Below are 8347 nucleotides of genomic sequence, written 5' to 3'. Positions count from 1 at the left end.
CTTTCCCACACAGTTATGCAACTTCACGCGGGCGGCGGGTTTTAGACACTATCCTCACTGCACCTCAGAGCTTAAGTAGAGAAAAGCACAGTTGTTGGCACCGCCTGGAGCACGTGATTTGAATTAATCTCTTGGAATTATCTTGCTATTGACCCTATGACCGAAAACAGAGAAACTGTAGCAGTTTAGAGGGGATGTTCCAAAACACTTGGAGCAAGTGCACACAAGATGACAGGCAGTTATAGCTATACCATGGAAAGAAATTTCTGCCCAGCTTTATCCGCTGATCCATCTGGTCGGCATCTGATCTTTTTCTTTGTTTGTTTTTTCTTTATTTTTTTTCCTCTCCAATTAGCTCTTGTGTTTTTTTTTTTTTTTTTTTTTTTTTTTTTTTTTTTTTTTGCCAGCAGGATTACTCAGACAGCAAAGCAGCAAAAAAATCCAACCCTGATCAGGACCATTAGTGAATTTTGCCCAGACTCTCCAAGCTCTTATGGACACGATGGGAAATTCTCTGGAAAATTCTCCACATTTCTCTGGGAAAATCTGTATTTCTTGACTGCTTCTCCAGTTTAATAACCTCTCTGGCCTGGCAGAGCTCAGGACAGAGCTGCTTGATCTGAGCTGAGCAATCCCTGCTGGAGTCAAGTGCCCTGTGCAGAACAGCTACATCCTTGAAAGACTTTTCTTCCCTGAAGCACTGACACCCTTTGAAAATGCACACAATTAAATAGTATAATTGATTTGCTTTCTTTTAATTAACAGCTTTCTTGCTAGTTCAGGAATTAGTTCAACATGGTCATGCACAAAATTAGCCCAGCCACACTGCTCTAAAAATGTAAATAGCTGGAAAGATGGAGAGCTTTTGTGCCTGAGCACTCGTAACAGCTTAATGCCCAAGGGGTGTTGCAATGCAGATGGGGTCGTGGGCTTAACATGCACCCAAGCCTGTGCAAATCCTTCCAGTGCAGGGAGGTGCTGGAGCACTGAAGCAAAATGACACCAAAGTTTGCAATGTTCAACAGGGAAGTGTTTCTGCTTCTGGCTGAATCAGGACCACAACACATCTATCCATTTCTAACCGAATCTCTTCCTATAGCTGGGTTGGGGCTGCACCAGCTTTCATAGAAATCATCCTTCATGATTCATTCTGTTATTAAAAATGGGAAAAATATGTTGAGAAGAACATTTAGTTCCCATGTAACTCAGCTGAGTAACAGATTCAGAACAAGCAGTCACAATTAGCAGATATTGTTGATGCCAAGTACATATCATTTCAGAACCAGACTTAATTAAAAGAGCAGTTTAGGTGCCTGGCATGCAGCCCTCCTTACTTGAAAGCCTTTTTTTTCTCCCCCAAATCTAAATCCTAGAAGGAGCAAAGGAAGAGCATCCCTCATCCTAGCAGGAGCCATATCGCTCAGCTCTTGCCGATGCATTTTGGCCTTTGAGACTCGTGACTGGTACTCGGATACAGCAACATCCCTATTGCATAGGGAAGGGCCCCCCAAACACCCAGCTCTGCTGCTTCTTGGGGTGGCCAACCTGCTCTGCAAGCCAGCTCAGGAGTGACAGAGTCCAATGAAAATGATATTCAGCACCCTAGCAATTCCTGGCCTGCCTGGGAGCCAAAGCACACGGAAAGGGTTTTCATCTCAGACTGAATGCAAACCCTTCCCGATGCTGGAAGCGCTGCGAGGCCAGACCCCTCGTTTGACCTAGCTCTGCTTCCTGAAGGAGCCTGCAGATCGTTTCAAATGCAGCCTGCAGCTCCAGTACCTCCCAGTTATCCTCCAGCTGTTTCCCCTTTTTAACTTTCACCAGCTCCTGAGGAGAAAACATTACATGAGAGGCACAGTATTATTTGACTAATGAACTCTCATGTTTTCATAGGCTCAGTAATTTATCACTTCAGCCTGCCTTGAGATCTCCTGAAATCTGCTGGACATTTTCAGCTCGCTGCAACAACCTGAAGCTTGCAGCCTGTCACTAGGGTTAATACATAAAGATATTAGATTTACTACTTAAGTCATATACACCTATTGGGGGGAATAGGACATGATTTTTGTGCATTTTTCCTCAATTTACTCCTAAATGTACTGCATAACTTATGCATAAGTTGGCTGAACTATTCAGAACTTGTGTTCACCAACACTGTTATTTCAAACACACCCAATCAGTAAAGCTAATTCATTTTCCCTAGTCATTATGAACAATTAAGCATATCTGCTCACAAAAATTATATTCTGCATGTCTTCTCTAATTATATTCCTAATGAAAGATTTTCCCCACCCATTTTTTTTGTTCAGGAAATTATTTTTATGCATGGTAGTAACCTATGAATAATGAAGAAAACCTAGAAGGTCAAGGAAATTAGAAGTACTAGAGATTCTCTGAAAGAGCTGTAAAAAGTTCTCACCTCCCAAGTGCAATGAAATTTGTCAGCCCCATGTTCAAATACAAACTGATACAGGGCTGAGAGTGCTCAAGTTTCCTGAACGGAGTCTGGGTTCTTCGTGGCTAAAGGCTGGATAAATATTCCAGCACACCTCACTGGAAGTGGTAAATTCCTCCACGGGAGCTGTTTGGCTCGTGTAGCAGTGATTATTGGAGTTAGATGGGGCTCCACCACTTCCCTGGGCACTATCTTTCTCTAAAGAAAGAATTAGAAGTGCTCCCCTTGCTGCCCTGTACTTTTACCATTCACTGCCAGGGGAACCTGTGTCCTCCCCGAAGCCTCTTGTTCGCTCCTGTGCCACTATCTGGTCACTGTGCAAAGCTCACGAGGAGCTGCACACAATTCAGCCCAAAGCTCCTTCATTATAAGACAGACTCGTCTCCCGAATAGCACCAAGGACCCAGGAAGGGACTCCAAAACCACAGGTTTGGATCATTAGCAGGAAGGCTTAGGGAGCACCTCAGCAGAATATTAGTGCAGACACAGCAAGAGCCAAGGGGACAAATCCAGCCTGGATTTCATTATCTCCATATTTGATTCTGGCTATAACTACAGCAGCTATAAAAAGGAAGCACAGAGCTAACAGAGCAGGACTGTAAAAACCCTTTGGGTATATATATTTTTTTCCTGAGAGTTATAGTCTGTTATATCATCAGTAATAAGTACCATAACTAAGTAATAAAATACAATCAACCTGAAACACAACACTTGAAATTTTAAATCTTAAATGAAAAGGTCTATTGCTGCATAAATGGCAATTTTATTTGTTTAAAAAAAAAAAAAGAAAGAAAAGAAAAGCTTTAGGACTTCATGTATTAGCACAGAACTCCACACACAGATGACAAAGTCATAACATCTTCTAAAATTTTCTACTTGCCAGCTCTAGTGTTCAGCCAAGTATTAGTCAGATAGACACTAAGCACCAGCCACCAGGTTTTCTCCCGACTTCTGCTGAATTATTTCTTTTCATTGGCTTTCAGAAAACTGTGACTACTATCAGCAAAAAAATAAGCGGGATGGTAGACAATTTTTCTTCTACTTAAAGCAGATGAGCTAAAATCTATAGTGACCTTGCAGGACAGTGAATCACTCAGAGTGCTTTGGTAAGCACCCCACAGCACTCTGGATATTATCAAATAAATAGCGGGATCTTTTGCCAACATTTCCTGCATGAGTTTCCTCCACATCCAGGTGGATTTTGCTCCCCACACAGACAAGAGCTGGGCCAAGCATCTCCTGAGCTGCAGGGCTGCTGTTGGCTTTGCCTCGCCACGGCTGGATGCCCTGTGGGGAGTTGCTCATGTGCTATGCAATAAGCCTGCACATTAAAGAATATTCCTATTATAATTCATAACCTTACAGCCAGAGTGTGACAAAGGCTAAAGATGCTCTCAGGAACAGAGAATGCTGATAAAATGAACGGATGGCTCTTCTGTCCTTGAATGAGCAGGTCTTGCAGTGTCTTACAAGAGTCTTATACTGCCTTAAAATATACAATGCAATTTTCTACTTATTATTTCATTTCCAAATCCCTTCTTTCCTGAAATAACTTCACAGAAGAACATAGCCAGTAACAATGACTAAAACTTTGTGCCTTGAGGATCTACTTCTCCTCCAAATTACAGTGCTATTCAGCAGCTTGATGCTTTATTACAAGCCAGAGACCCAGAAGGTTTCCTAATTGCTCTTAGAGCTGTTCCACCTCTGAGATTTTCAGAAAAATCTTCTCAGCTCAAAGACAACAAAGTCCAGGAAATTCCAAAACTTCAGAGAGAAGAAAAAGCTACTGGTGATTAAAGTAAAAACAAACAAAACCCACATAGACTTGGGCAATACAATTGCTATATTTTTAGAGGACACATTTAAGAAAGAGGGTGAAACTATACAGGCTGCTGCTTTAATCACAGGTTCTGAGGAGAAAAGATCACACGTAATGCTAAGAAATCAGGGAATGCCAAACAAACGTGCCATGTAAGATTCTCTCAAAATCACCCCAAACCCAGGTAATAATGAAAAAAATAAAAATTTACTCCTTTGTTTCAGCTCTGCTCATAAACATTTCCTGTCTCTGTTGTTACCACTCCCAATGCCAACCAGCCCTGCCAACCAGCAAGGTTAAAGGCAACACTGCTCGCTTGGAATCTTTCTCTGCCTTTCCCACCATCAGTAAATTTGCTGTTTGATTAATGTCATTAACCCAGCTGTGTCTAACTCCTGCCCCACACAGGCAGTTCGGTCTGCAGTCAGTCAGATTTAGTACAGTCATTTCCAGAGTTGATAAAGATAATGCTATCAGATCATTTAGATGTTAGTATGCATGCTTAAACAAATTAAACTAATTTCATACTGTGACACAAAGATACCTAAGGGATGCTGAAGGTTAAGTAGATTTATGCCATAAGCAATTCAGGGATGCTGAAATGTTCTAAGAGTCAGAATTTTGAATTGTGTTTCTGAATAGAATTGTAACCTGGCATCCTTTCCTGAGTTATTAATTAGTGGCATTAAAAAAAATAATATCACAGAAATATATTTCAAAAACAGTTGGAGGATGCACAACACAACAAAAGATAAATCAGTTTCAAATTATCTCCCAGAAGAGCAAGACATGTCAGCAGGACAGGATAATAGGTTTGCCAGTCTTTAATCACAGTTTATTGAAATAACAGCAAGTCAAGGACCTGGTTTTGCAGGTTGTTGGGTAACTCCTGTGAGCTGCTAAGTGTCTCTGGCTTCTGCAGAAGCCTAGAGACTTTGAGTTACTCAGTGTACAGAATACTCTAAAAAGTGCAACAGAATATCATGATAAAGTAGGTGCATTTTAGAGCTGACTTTCACTAAGAAAACAGTGATTTGTTCAGGCTTTCTCTGCTACACTAAAGTCATATAGATTCTGACTCTGTTTGCTCAGAAGACACTTCCCAATGCCCACTTCTGGTTCTCAGCATGGGATATAAAAAAGGCACAAGAAAAAAAAAAAAAAAGAAGAAGAAGAAAAAAAGGGAAAACAGTCTAAACGCAGCGTGAACCAGCATCACTCTTAAAATCCACAGACTTCATTTGACTTACCCCAGTTGAGAACAAGGCTGCAAGCCCTCTTATGTTGCTGCAACAATACCTTTGCTTCAATCTCATGCTTCATCACAGTATTCTGAAATGTAAAACAGATTCAGTCAGAAACAAAAAAGAAAGAATAATCATCCTTTCGCTACCACCTGTGGTTAACAGACACTTGAGTGTTTACAAGGTCAGTTCAGGTGTGATACCTGGGAACTTCTATAACACAAACTACACTGTCTGCTGGTGGTGGCTTCTAGAGACACCCATGAAGCCCCATAGCAGATCACGAGCACCTGCTTCTGAGCCATGCTTCTCAGGACAAAACACCTGGTTCATTTTCAATTAAAAGCTACAATCCCCATCACACCAACACCCTTCACATGATGAATCCTCTTGCTCCCACCTCCACCTCCCAAACTTTCTGACAGGGAAGACCCTTCCTCAAAACCCACAAGGAGAAGACCCTTTGGGAAGGTCCCGGAGGCCCTAACTCCTCCTGCTTGAGAGCCATCTAGTGGGACCTGCTCTATTTAGCAAGGCAGAGGAGCAGTTAATCCAACAGCTCCCTGGGTTTGTCCCCTCCTGCCAAAGCTACAGGAATTTATAGCTAAGCAGGGCTGTTCCTTGCTTCTCCCTGCTCCACACACCAGCAGTGGCAGCGCAGCCAGGTTCAACCCTGACACACACACTCCGAAGGAACCACTCCAGCCTCTCCAAAAATCCTGCTAAAAGTTTTCATTACAAAACGTGCTCACTAATGATCTTGATGGCAGCTTTATGGCTATGTTTAGATGACAGCAGCCTCCTCGATCTCCTCTATTCCCCTCTTTCCCTTGCTCTCAGTGTGCACCTACCCCCTTATGCAACTCAGTTAACACCAGGCCCAACAGAAGTTATCAGACCCCTTCTACAGGCCAGGCAGTGCTACGGTCATTTGCAGCTTAGCAAGTACAACCTAAGCTACTCCGAGTTCTTCCTCAGGTGCCAACTGCTTCCTTTTTCACTCCAAATGCTCAGTTTTGCTCCATCTGCCCTCAGAGTCACCTATAGATTTTTGTTATACTTTTTGTCTCCCTATTATCCCCTCTCTCAAACTCCTTTCATCTGAGCTATACAGACCCATCACTGCCCATTGTCCCACTAAAGCAACACAGAGCTAGAAGAGTGAAAAAAAAAATATTTGACATGACAAAGTAACAGAAACATTTCTAAGCTCAGCAGCCCACTGCGCTCATTCCTGACTACAGACATTTTTCACTAGGCTTGAGACTTTACAGGAACTGCATTGCCTCAAGGTACTGAGGATTGTGCAATTATCAGTGAAATATGTTGGGCAGCTTAGCATGAAGGCAAGAACATTGCAAATTAATGTTAAGTTTCATTCAGGTTTAGCCAGGGGCAGTAGTGCATTCCTGTGTTAAGGGAAGAAAAGATTTAAAGAGTCAGCGTGAACATTCACAGTCACACATGACTGTTCGATATATTAAAAGCAAACCACAGGGAAACCTACTGCCTCCACTGCTTGTCTTCAGCAGTGCACATAGGGCTGAGCTTAGGGTAAATCAGTTGATACAACTTAGAAAAAAAAAATTAAAAAGCTCACATTTTCCCTTGCCAAAAGCATGGCTTGGGCCCAGAGTACAGCAGCTACCTGACAGTATCTCATGTGAGCAGCATTAGGCAGGTTACTCAACCCATAACACTTCACAGAAGCAAACCCCATAAATAGGATTTGGAGGTACCTGCGTTCTGGTCTGATGGCAAAATAAGGACATTGGAAGTCTCAGTATCCTGGACCTTCTTCTAGCTCCAATACTTTCAAGTCCTACCTTAACTAAATCTCACAGCTTATCTCCAAAGATGATGCTTTGCACAGAACCTGAACACAATGTTTTCCTGCAGTGCACAGGAGGGACAAACAAAGCCTTTGTACCAATGAATAATACAGGAGCAGGTAGCTCTAAATTTAAAAATTTAGAGAGAGAAGTCCCTCATATTCCCTCCAACCTGAGCTCTCTATACAAAGGAAAATATTTTCCTGCTCTCTACCACAAGCTGGCTGCTCAGCCCCAATGTTTGAACTTTCCATGAGGCCTCTAGTGCTGCTGTTCCCAGCAATTTATAATGATCCCCAGCTGCCCCTCATCCCCCAGCCTGAATAATTAACACAGCAATTTTCTCACTCAACCAGGTCTGTGACTCTTTGTTGGGTCTTGCAAACAACTACAATAAAGACAAGGAAGACAAAAGCTATAGCTGCTTCTCATCCAAAAAAATATTTTTATGTGGGAGATAATGTCCTCAGAGGCACAAATGACACAAGCTTTCCAGGATATAGTGCAGCAAAAGGATGCTGCGTGATGCACCTTTCTTGAAATGTACTTTTAGGTATTTTTGCCAGGTATTTTTTGTATTAAAAGGGCTGGTGTTTTTATCACAGACCCTTACGCTGGCTCCTCTCACACACAATTCAAAGGCATCAATCACAGAAAAGTCTCGTTCTGCAATTGCTCCTCATTCTGAAAGAATTCACATGGAAAGAACCAAACAGACCTGATTACTGATGTGCAATGGGGGCTCAAGCACTACTGGCAGAGTGGGGAAACAAATTACTTTTTTTAAGGTATTAGAGCAAGTAGGCTAAATTACCCAATAAAAACGGATTTGCATTTTGTCATTTACAAATCTAAATACCATGTGTGCAAGCGCAGAGAAAGGAAACAAATTAATTCCTACCACTCTGAAGCTTGTAAGGCCAGATGGGGAGAATGGGAATGATACATAAAAACCACATTGTTGCTTTGACCCTACAAGCAGGTGAGCCTCAGC

The sequence above is a fragment of the Tinamus guttatus genome, unplaced genomic scaffold, assembly GCF_059628265.1.
Source record: "Tinamus guttatus ecotype Peru unplaced genomic scaffold, ASM5962826v1 Tinamus_guttatus_pri_ptg000323l, whole genome shotgun sequence".
In the NCBI taxonomy this organism is placed as follows: domain Eukaryota; kingdom Metazoa; phylum Chordata; class Aves; order Tinamiformes; family Tinamidae; genus Tinamus; species Tinamus guttatus.
The sequence above is the reverse complement of the archived record's forward strand: the minus strand, read 5'-3'. Positions refer to the sequence as shown.